Source organism: Hylobates moloch, unplaced genomic scaffold (genome assembly GCF_009828535.3).
Source record: "Hylobates moloch isolate HMO894 unplaced genomic scaffold, HMol_V3 SCAFFOLD_13, whole genome shotgun sequence".
NCBI lineage: Eukaryota > Metazoa > Chordata > Mammalia > Primates > Hylobatidae > Hylobates > Hylobates moloch.
The window spans coordinates 22149877-22161367 of record NW_026652288.1 but is presented as its reverse complement, the minus strand read 5'-3'; the positions used below and the strand labels follow the sequence as shown (position 1 = coordinate 22161367).

The following is an 11491-nucleotide window of genomic DNA, read 5'->3' as shown; positions in this document are numbered from 1 at the left end:
CCCAACTCATAGCTTTATTTTAAAACTATAGAAGACAATGGCCTTTGAGCCCCTATAATGGAAAATATACCTCCAGAAGCCAAAATGGGCTAAGCAGCAGTCATGTCCAAATTAAAGTATTTTTTTTTTCCTTTTTAACTTGATGCTAAGGCTTATAATTCAAGAAAACGCAAGAGACATCACACAAGTATTTTCATTTCTTCGTAGATTAAGTGTAGAGACATTGTGTGGCTACAAAGAAAAAAATAAATTATTAGCTGGTAAAATGTATGTTGGAAATGAGCTTAGAAAATTATGAACTAGAGAGATTGCTAAAGGCCAGCAGGATGCTGTTGAATACTTTTTCCATTTTAGCATTTTTATCAGTAATTTGAGTGGCAATACTAACTTGAAAGCTAACAGACTTTCTAAATTGTCGGATGATATTGTGTAAATCATCATCAGTTTTGTTCATTATTTAATTATTTATTTTAAAAATCCTAAGTGGAATGAAAAGAACCAAATGTAATGATGTGATATTACTAAGAATATGTGAAAATAAAGATTTAGATCTGAAAAATCTAATTATATGAATATGGGATGGGGGAGGCATGATTTATTCGTTATCCATCACTGTATAACAAATTTAGTCTAAAACTAGAAGCTTAAAACATGAAGATTTATATTCTTACACAGCTTCTGAGCGTAGAGTAGTTTGGTGGTTCTGCTTTCTAAGGTTATATTCAAGGCTTAACGGGGACTAAAGATTTTGTTGCTCAGATGACTCATTCACATGGCTCTTGGTGATGAGAGGTCCTGTTTCTCATTGTTTGGGCTTTTCCATTAAAATGGTATGTCCTCATGACATAGCAGCTGACTTCTTCCAAAGTAAAGGAGTCAAGAGGGAGCATAGCAGATATCACTTATAACCTAGCCTCCGAAGTGATAAATTTTTACATGTGTTGTGTTCTACGTCACATAGACCAATCCAATCATCATGCAATGTAGCAGGAAGCTACAGGATGGCTTGAAGTAAGAAGGGATCCTTGGGCCTGCACTGGAGCCTGGCCACCACACATGACTTGCTGTAGTTCTATAAAAATGGTCTGGGGATTTTTTGGGGTTTTGTTTTTGGTTTGTAAACAGTGTAAATTATTGGTATGATGTAGCTGCCACAAAAGTTTATGTGACATAAGCCATAATATGGCTGTGTCCCCACCCAACTCTCACCTTGAATTGTATTTCCTACATTTCCCATGTGTTATGGGAGGGACTCAGTGGGAGGTAATTGAATCATGGGGGCAGGTCTTCATGTGCTATTCTCGTGATAGTGAATAAGTCTCATGAGATCTGATGGTTTTATAAAGGGGAGTTGCCCTGCACAAGTTCTCTTGTCTGCTGCAAAGTAAGATGTGCCTTTCACCTTCTGCCATGATTGTGAGGCCTCCGCAGCCATGTGGAACTGTGCTCTTTTTCTTTATAAATCACCCAGTCTCAGGTATGTCTTTGTCAGCAGTGTGACAACAGACTAAAACAGGTGGCGTCGAATATACACATGCACACACACACAAACATACACACACATATTATCCACTGTGTACTAGCAAAATTATAGATGTGATAAAAAATGTATGAGACATGTATATGTATTATATATATGAATATATTCATAAGGAAAAAGTTAGGGAAATTTAAAAGTACAAAATATAAAATGGAGGATCGGCCTTGTATTCTTAGCCTGCATAAAAGATCCTGTACAAGAGATTCAAAAGGCAATAATCAAAGAACCATGATGTGAAAAAGGGAGTAGACTTGCTTTGTGTCTTTACAATGGGTGGGGATATTCATCAATACGAAGAACACATTGGAAGGAAAACATACACTAAATGAGGGAAAACTTGTGTAAAAAAATGGAAAACTACTGAATTCTTTATCACTGCTTCTACTTATGGAAAAATAGGATAGCACTTGGTTAAGATATCAATAAGTATGTTTGAGAGGGATTTGAGCACTGAATGGATTATTCATTCCTTTAGTCATTATTTCAGAAGAGAGTAAATGATAATCCACTCACTGTACCCTGAGAGTTGTTTTTAAGGTCTGGATTGAGAGGTTGGTGAATGAGCAGGCAAGATCCTGTTCTTACCAGGTTTTTCTCTGATTGTGAAAAATATACAATAAACAGGTAAACTAATGCAAAAATAAGTTTACTTCACTGAAATAAAGCAAGCTAAGATAACAGAGTGTGATCAGGCATTTGTGGACAGTCATGTAAGCTACAGTGGTCAGGGAAGACTCCTCTAGGGAAATGAACATTAACACATTTATGCCGGAGGTTGAAATTTTTTGTTAGTGAAAAATAAGACCTTGGCGATTACTTTGAGCAGTAGTAATATAAATAATATATTTTACAACTAGTAAGTTATACTAGTAGTAAATTTTACTACTAGTAAAATAAATAAGTAATATAAATAACTCCTACAAGTTTAGTGTTCCAATAGTGGAACACTAGGCATAAACAAACCAAAGATCTGAATGGTGGAAGGATCCAGCCGTGTCATAATGCAGGGAAAGAAAATTTCAGGCAGAAGGAACCATAAATGTAAGGCCCATTGATTGGCTTAAGGGTAGTGTGTTCTATCTGTAAAAAGGCAACCTCCCTGATTTGATCATCACAAGTGATGGGAGAAGGTGGGAGGACTCCAAGAAAAAAAGGTAATATCAGGTGGAAAGTCTATCACTTGCAGATAATTGTAATGAGTTTAATTTTATATTACTATATTCTAAGAAATATATAGGTTTCAACATATTCTGCTTTGCAATTTATAAAATCATTTTGTTTGCTTTGTGGATTAAAAAAAGGCTGTACTAAGGGAAACAATTAGGTGAAAGTAGGAAAAAGAATAAAAGGCTATTTAATCGCTCTAGTTTGGGAGAAAAGAGATGCTGTCAAATTATTTGTTGACACATCTTCTGGAAGAGATTTTGACTGGTTCCTGGAAATACAGAGACAGAAAAATAAAACTCATACTTAAAAAAATTATTCTAGGCTTTTTTCTCTGTTACATGGGTGTATTGCATAATGGTGAAGTTTGGGCATCTCACGAATCTACCTCCCAAACAGTGAATATGATACCTCACAGGTGGTTTTTCCACCCTCACACCCTGTCCTCTCTCCCTCCTTTTAGAGTCCTCAATGTTTATTACTTCCATCTTCATGTCCATGTGTACCCATTTCTTAAAGAACTGAAAATAGAAAAATCATTTGACCTAGCAATCCCACTATTGGCTACACACCCAAAGGAAAATAAAAAATTTCATCAAAAAGACACCTGTCCTTGTATGTTTATCACAGCACTGTTTATAAAAGCAAAGTCATAGACTTAACCTAAGTGTCCATCAATAATTAATTGGATAAAGAAAATGTGACATTTATATTCACCATGGAATACTATGAAGCCATAAAAAATAATGAAATCATGTCCTTCACAGCAGCATGGTTGGAGCTGGGGTTCATTATCCTGAGTGAAATAACTCATACTTTTATAAACCACTCTGCCTATAGAGAGGGTTAGGCATGCACAGCTGTGAGACAACTCTGGTGGTTGATGGTGAGATGGAGAAAATGTTGACAGAGCAGAACAAAGACTGAGTAAGCAACAAGGTATCATACAGAATGCACTGGCCTGAAAGCTACACAGATAACCTTTGAGCTCCTTTTCAGATGTGAGATTCTGTGATTGTACTAAAGCTTTCAAAAGACTTCCATTTGGTTCCAAGTTTGACAGCTTAGGGTTGTGGGACCTACCGTTCTTCCACACGGCCATGAAGAATGGGGAATTGAATATATTTTTGGATGCTGGAAGAACAATGATTTCTCTTCCCCTCACCCATGTGCCCTGATGGTTAAGCCCTGATCCTGAATGAGGCTACTGTAAGACAACTTAGGGTGAGGTACATTACATATTGTCTCTTTTTCAGAAGCCAAGTTCAGGCTAGTAGTCTGTGTTACTGATCAATTCCTTTAATTCCTTTGGGTTCACTTTTTATTATCTGAAAAACAAATAATAATCTGTTTGAATCTAATGCTGGTTCTACTCATGTCACAAAGGTGTTGAAATGACAGAAATTATCATCACTGCAGACAAACTTTGAAACCTAATTGAAATCTGTAGAAAAGTGAATAGCTATTTGAGAGATCAGACAAGGAAACAGCCATCTGAGAAACCTTGTTTCTACTTAATGCTCAGAATAAGCTGGACTTTCTAGCTGGATATCACATTTGGTTGGCCACACACACTGACCTTTCTGTATGGTGACTTTTTTTTTCCACTGCCCTGAGACAAGCATAAGTCTCCCTGAGGGAGTGAGAAAGGGAAATGGAGCATGAAGACAGAGTTAGTCTTTTTAGCACAGATCACCAGGATTTCGTATTTGCAAAGAGGCTGAAGTCATTTGTGTTAATTTCCTCCCCATGCCTGTTATGGGTGTGCACTGCTACCCTCATTTATAGATCAGAAAACCAAAGATAGTAAAATTAAGTAACTTACACTTGGTTTCACAGCAAATGAATCGCAAAGCTGGGGAAAGGATCCTGGGTCAGACTGTGGTTTTAAAACCTGGGACCCAGCAGCATCTGAGAAAGTAGACCCAATATTCTCTCACTTAATCACTTGTGAGTGGTTTTGACAATATAAAGCTTTCTAGCCTGCGGATAGCCTTTATTATGAAATAAACCTATTTTTTTCTTTATTAGGATTGGAATTCCCCATTTTATACTCAGATTGTCCAAGTATACAGCCTGACTTTTTTATGCAACTACACTGATGATATTAGGTCACTATTTAACTCATAAAACAACATATTAGGCAATAACTATGAGTCTGAGGCAAGACTCATGAAATTGTAGGGGCAGAAATCAGCTGACAGACTGACGTTTCAAAGAGACCAAGGATAATAAAACATTCATTTTAAGAATGCATGGATAACACTGTTTCCCAAACTATGTTCCATACAACCTAAATCCGTGCTAATAAAAAACAAAGTACAGAAGTTTTTTAAAAAATAAGATGGTGCATTTCTAATCAAATAAATTTGACCTTTACTACATGTCTTCTGGATGCTTTTAAAATGATAATTCCTTACAGTATTGCATACTACATTCCATTCTTGTAAGAATGGAATGTAGTATGCAATATTTCTCAAACTTATTTGGAAATGAGTATTCTTTTTTTTCTTTGACTGACATGAAACAAGACTGTTTCATAGATCAGTTGGGAAATAATGAAATATAATTTTTCCTGTCTGATTCCTTAAATAATTTTGTTAGTATTGATCTCAATTTTTGCTTACAAAGTTGGATTTCCAGCTTCCCCCAGAAAAGACGTCTCTTGCTATGTTAATCTGTACCTCATTCCTCTATTTCCCAACTCCAAGCTCTAATTTGTGGATGAGTGGGTAGTTTCCGCCCACATTTTCCTAGTGCCTGCTTGCTCAAGCCTATTTTGACTTTGTTTTTCTCTTTCTCTCACTTAAGTGATAGGTATAATGTAGTTTTCTCAGAGGGCAATGTTGTTGCATATCTGAAGAGGCTCTGTCATGCAGAATTTCACATTTATGTAGGAATTGAATGCATATACCAAAATGGTGATCCCATAAAGTGACTTATCTTGTACGTCCTACTTGAGGCACAGAGAAGAGAGGCAGGACGTTCAGAGGAAGTAGGAATCTTGTAGTCAGGAATCAGCGACCAGTTCTCAAAAAAGTCTTTAACCATAACCTGTTAGTTTAGAAAAAGAGAAAATGGCATTTAGACAGATACACGCCAGGTGAGAAGGGAGGAATATGGCCAAAACTGTTCAATTCCTCTTTGGGAGAAGAAACTGGAATTTGTGCTGATTACACTAGAGCCTTGTCCCTGAATGCATTATCTTCTGACCCCTGAAGCCCAAAATGTGAGTGGAAAAAATAAGGGTGCCCAGTCAAGGTGGCTACATGGAATCTTCTGTGCTCTGCCATAGATTATCATGGGAAGAACTCAAACCATATAAAACAGGAAGTCTGGAAAGCTGAGTCCAAATTGTTAAAACTCGTTGGGGCCTCCTGGAATCCTAGGTTGAACTGAGAGTTTTAGTAAATTTTCCCAAAGTTAAAACAAAAAGTCTCAAAAGCTTTCAAATTATACCTGAAATCTCAGAAGTGCCAAAATTATCTTAAGAGAAGCTTCAGTTATGAACACCAACTCTTTCATGATTCCCTAATCCTGCTTTCCTTAAAGCAATGGAATAAAGAATGGAAAATGTATTTTCCAAATCTGAATATATCTGAATAGTAAATGTGAATATTTTTGATATGTGAATAGTAAACTATGTAAAGATGAGGTCTCCTTAAAGCTCTGCACACAGTATGGGAAAAAAGCAGCTCAGGCGCTAGGGGGCTGAGCAGAAAAGAGTGAATGCAGCTGGCCTGAGACTGCCCCTCCTTAGAAAGGCCTTCTTGTAAGGTCCACCTTTGACTGACTGGTGTCTGGGAACTTGACTGGTAAATAGTTGCTCACACTGATATTAAACATTTCCTGAATGGTCAGAGTGGCTCACTGTGCAGAAACCGTATAAACAATTTCTTTATACTGTATACCTGCTTTGTTTCTGTGCACCTGGCATTTTTAAATGTGCTATGCAGAAGGTGTCTATGTGAACATCCTGCAGTATAAAGCTTGGACACTGAGCCTGTAATGTACTTCCCTGATAGACAACACTTCTTTTGTGTCGCCACAGCTCATTGCTGGTGAATTAAGTCCTGTGTGACTTCCACTGGCATAGACTGTTTGAAGCTAGTGCTTTTAGCACAAGTGTCTTTTCCCATTGCTGTGTTTGCTTCATATCTGATATGGTTTGGCTGTGTCCCCACCCAAATCTCATCTTGAATTGTAACTCCCACAATTCACAACTGTCATGGGAGGAACCTGGTGGGATGTGATTGAATTATGGGAGCGGGTCTTTCCTGTGCTGTTCTTGTGATAGGTGATAGTAAACGAGTCTCATGAGATCTGATGGTATTAAAAATGGGAGTTTCCCTGCACAAGCTTTTTCATTGCCTGCTGCCATCCATGTAAGACATGACTTGCTCCTCTTTCCCTTTCACCTGCCACCATGATTGTAAGGCCCCTCCAGCCATGTGGAACTGTAAGTCTAATAAACTTTCTTTTGTAAATTACCCAGGTATATCTTAATCAACAGCATGAAAATGGACTAATACACTATCCTTTCACTGTAATACATCTTAGCTGTGAGTATAATGATGGTTGAATCCTACAAATCCTTCTAGCAAATCACCAGACCTGGGGGTGGGCTTGGAGATCTCTGGCACAGGGCCCCTCTCTGAATGTCTAGTCCAAGGACAAGACCATTCATGTTCTTCTCTTAAGATCACTTTCCTTTCCCATATGCACATGTTACCTTGTCTGATTTAGCAGAAATCCTAGGCCTGCAAAAATTAGTGTTCTGTTTAGACATTTTCTCACATTTCTAGATCCACCTGTGTTTCTCTCCTTCAATTTCTCCACCCCAACTGCAGCATATATTTTGTCTTTCGTTATAATCTGCAATGGAAGTGAAGAAGTTGTATTGAAAATACATACAAGCACAGAGAGACAGAAATTGAAAAAGATTGTCATATTCTTATATCTTCAGCTCAGTTGGGAGCAAAACATTGTAAAATCCCTTGAAGATGTCTGCTATCCTCAGATATAAGTCCAGATTTGTTGATTAGGAGGTTTGTACCTCAGGGTGCTGAAAATAACTTCTAAACCTTTAGAAGTTTTCAGTGGGTTTGAATGTGAATGATGGAGATTTGAAGCTGCCCATGGGGTCAGGAAGGCATGCACAGAAAGGAGATGCCTGAGCCATTCTCAAACCCGCACAGGACACACATGTTTTAAAGTTCTCACAACCCCAAGTTTTATCTGTAGAGAACAGGGGTTATGTTGTAGCAAGATGCTAGGTCTCTGTTGTTATTGGTAGTATTGTCTTTGTGCTAGAGACGTAGTATGAAGCTAATGTCACCCTTTGTGTGGGCAAAGGAAAGGGATGTCCATGTATACAGTGGGGTTTGGAAGGTAAGGCATCAGGAACAGAGACTTTCCTGAAAGTAGTGACTTGCTGGGAGAGGGGTTGTGGTCATACTCCCTATGCTATCTGTTTGTTCTCTTCCAGCAACATACAGAGTGCTCTCATTCCATCTCAGAGTAGTCTTACTCATCTAGTGTCAGTGTGTCCAGTATAGACCCATGACATTTGGGGCAGACACTGCCCTAACACAAATTATAATTGCAACCATTTGCTATCACTGGATGAAGCTCATTACCTTATGCAAGGCCATCCAGTTACAAAAAGAAAATATCTTTGACCTTTGTAAAGAGATGAGAATATTTGTTCACAAGTGATCCTCTGTGATCTATTTAGGAATCTTATCAACAGTTGTGACTGTCATGTGAAATGATATCTGTGGGTGCACAACTGAAACAATAGGAGTAATTATTTTTTCTTCTATTAGCTCCTGTAATGAGCAGTTTTCTCCAGAAGGCAGAGTGTATATTAAACTCCACACTGCCCTGGAATTTTAAAAAGCTAAATATGACTTTATTTATACTAAAATCTTTAATTTTCACTGGTGATTAAAACAGAATCAATAGATTTGAGTAACAAGGAAAAAAAAGTATTTTCTTTCCAGCTACTGTAATTTCTACTCAAAGTATAATGGCTTTGAAATTTGCTAGGTAATCAAAAATATTAAATTTGCTTTGTCCAGTTTCTTTTAAGATTTAAATTTCTTGTTTATTTTAAATATTTATTGTCTATTTGCATAAATTATGAGCTAAGATTAGATATGCTACAATATATTTTTCTAAGTTTCTAACAGTTTACTTAGCTTATCTTTAATGCCTCATTACAAATCTCATCAAGACTAATTTATTGTATGTCTTGGTGTATTTGGTTTTGTAAATATGATGGATTGTAAAAACATTGTTTTTTTCCAATTGTATATAATATTTTAATATTCAAAATTCACATCCTTACAGTAACCTGGTCATGTAGGAATCTTCCCTCTTATGCAGATGATGATATGGAAATTAATGGGTCTTGATGGAAGGACCAAGGTTGATTTTTTTTTTTATCTTTATCACTCCGGTTTTCTTCTTTCTTACTTCCTGCAGCTGATTTAAGCATCCATACCTTGATACCTGTAGGACATAATACAGACAGTAGCCTTTGGAATATGTTGTGTATAGAGCAAACCTAATTTAGTGGGAAGTTTTAGTTCATGACCTCACTTACGATTGATAATTTGTTCAAATGGCCCTTCCATGGAGAGAGTTTAGTCTACTATTTAGTTGAGTTTAGACTGATAAATCAACTTTGCCCCACCAAACTTCTCCCACTTTAAACCCCAGATCACACCTGTGATGTAGATGTTTGCCTTTGAGAAAATGGGAAGCTGTAGTCTGGTGGGTGCCTCCACTCTATCTGAGAAGGAACGTGAGGACATGCAGCACCTCACACAGGCTATCCTCACAGGTCTCAGGTGTCTGCCAAGGTTAGCCAAAGAAGCAAGTGGGCAAAACAAGAACTTCCTGGAAACTGCAATCTTTTTTGACAAATATTACATGGCAAAGCTAAATAAATCTAAGTCCTGAATAAATCCAATTGTCACTGACTATGGGAATACTAGTTTTGGAGAGATGGCATTTATGATACCTTTGCTAAACATTATGAAAACCTTTAAACTTCAAATCCAAACTATGACCTTCAAGCAACATCCTACTTCCTTAATAATATGTTTAAATGTCTGTTAAATCATTCTGATGGTGAATCTTTAGAAAACTCTATTGTAATAATCAAATAGTCAACTAATCCTATCCAGGACAAGAAAAAAGGATGACAAAGAGAAAGCAGGCAGGGGTAAGGGACAGCAACAAAGGCAGGAAAGAGAACAGATTAAAGAATGAGGGTAGGAGTTAATTGCTATGAATCCTGCGTGTTTGTACATCTAAGTCTTTGTGCAAAAGGCTAGAATGTCCTGATGAACGTAGAATGTGACCATTTGAAACAAGATCGTTAAAATGATCACTCACCCAAAATAACACCTTGTGAAAAGCCATATAAATCACCAGCTGCAGTGCTGCCAAATATCTCTGTCTTTGCATTGCTCTTATGGAACCATTTTAAATTAACAATTCCAAAAGGTGAAGATCATGTCTTTATTTAGCCAGCAGATGTTGGATAAACAGTTAGTAGTCCCAGTTTTGTGAGAAGTGCTATGGAGACAAAATGTATGTATTCAAATCCCTATTCTTGAAAAGTTCATAGGGTAGTTAGGAAACTGTCAATTACCTAACAGTTTAAATCCAGCTTCACATAGTATCAGAGAGGAATGGGTATATGAGCAAAGAGGGAGTCGACTAAACTAGCTAACAAAGGTTTCAGGAGGGTCTTGGAGATAAGGGTGCCATTAAGAGAAACCTGTGTGCTATGTTACAGGTTAAGAATATTAACCAAAGAGCCTCCAATAACTCTTGACGTTAGTCAGAAATTAAATTGGAAAGGACACAGACTAGAGGTTGAGAGACCAATCAGGAGGTTGAGAGGCAATTCAGGAGAATTTTATGTGGGAAAGAATAACTAAGGACCCAGGCCATGTTAGAAACAGTGGGTGTAGGATGCAAAGAAATTATTAAAGAAACACTGAGGAGATTGAATGAATAAAACATTAATGTCTGTATCCTTAGCAACTTACACAGTGCCCGTAATAGGTAGGTGCTCTGAAAATATTAAGTGAAAGAACAAACAAGCCATGTAATACATATGTTAGTATTAACATCGTGGTTGTCATTTCTACCAGGCTATCTCCAAATCATGAGAGTGCAGGCCTGATCTATATTATCACATGCCAGATGACATCATAATGACCCACCTTCCAAACTCTGATTGTAACCCATTAGTCATCCCGTGCTCAGTCATGACTGGTAGGTACGAATATTTTTATTGTGGATTCCAAGACTTTTATCACAGCAAATACTTTGCATTTAATTATCTAGGTCAAAAGAAAATATTTTCCATTTAAAATAAGATCATAGATCATTAGCAGGCAATGTGTTTACACTGACAGTCATTCAAAACTTTTTGTCTAATCCCCGAGAAAAGGGTTTGGTAAATGTGGGCCATTAAAAAAAAAAATCTGAGGCCTGGTGCAGTGGCACACATCTGTAATCCTACCACTTTGGGTAAGTGGCTGATAATAACTATAAGGTTAAGAGATGACTTTGATGTCTTTAACATTTGTCTATAACTCATCACTTGAGTTTAGGAGTTCGAGACCTGCCTGGCAAACTTAGCGAGACCTCCATCTCTACAAAAAACAGAAAACAATGATCCTGGTGTGGTGGTCCACGACTGTAGTCCCATACACTCAGAAGCCTGAGGCAGAAGGATCGCTTGAGTTCAGGAGCTTGAGG

At 37.4% G+C, this 11491-nt stretch overlaps 1 long non-coding RNA gene across 1 annotated transcript; it reads right to left on the bottom strand.

Annotated features, from left to right (window-relative positions):
* Window positions 1–5357: 5357 nt before the first annotated feature.
* LOC131381043 (uncharacterized) lies at window positions 5358–10913 on the bottom strand. The gene is made up of 5 exons (XR_009209459.1): window positions 10774–10913; window positions 10112–10294; window positions 9063–9220; window positions 7516–7579; window positions 5358–5758 (listed from the first exon to the last, which is right to left on the bottom strand). It is a non-coding gene; the product is annotated as an uncharacterized LOC131381043 (long non-coding RNA).
* Between the last annotated feature and the right edge of the window lie 578 nt (window positions 10914–11491).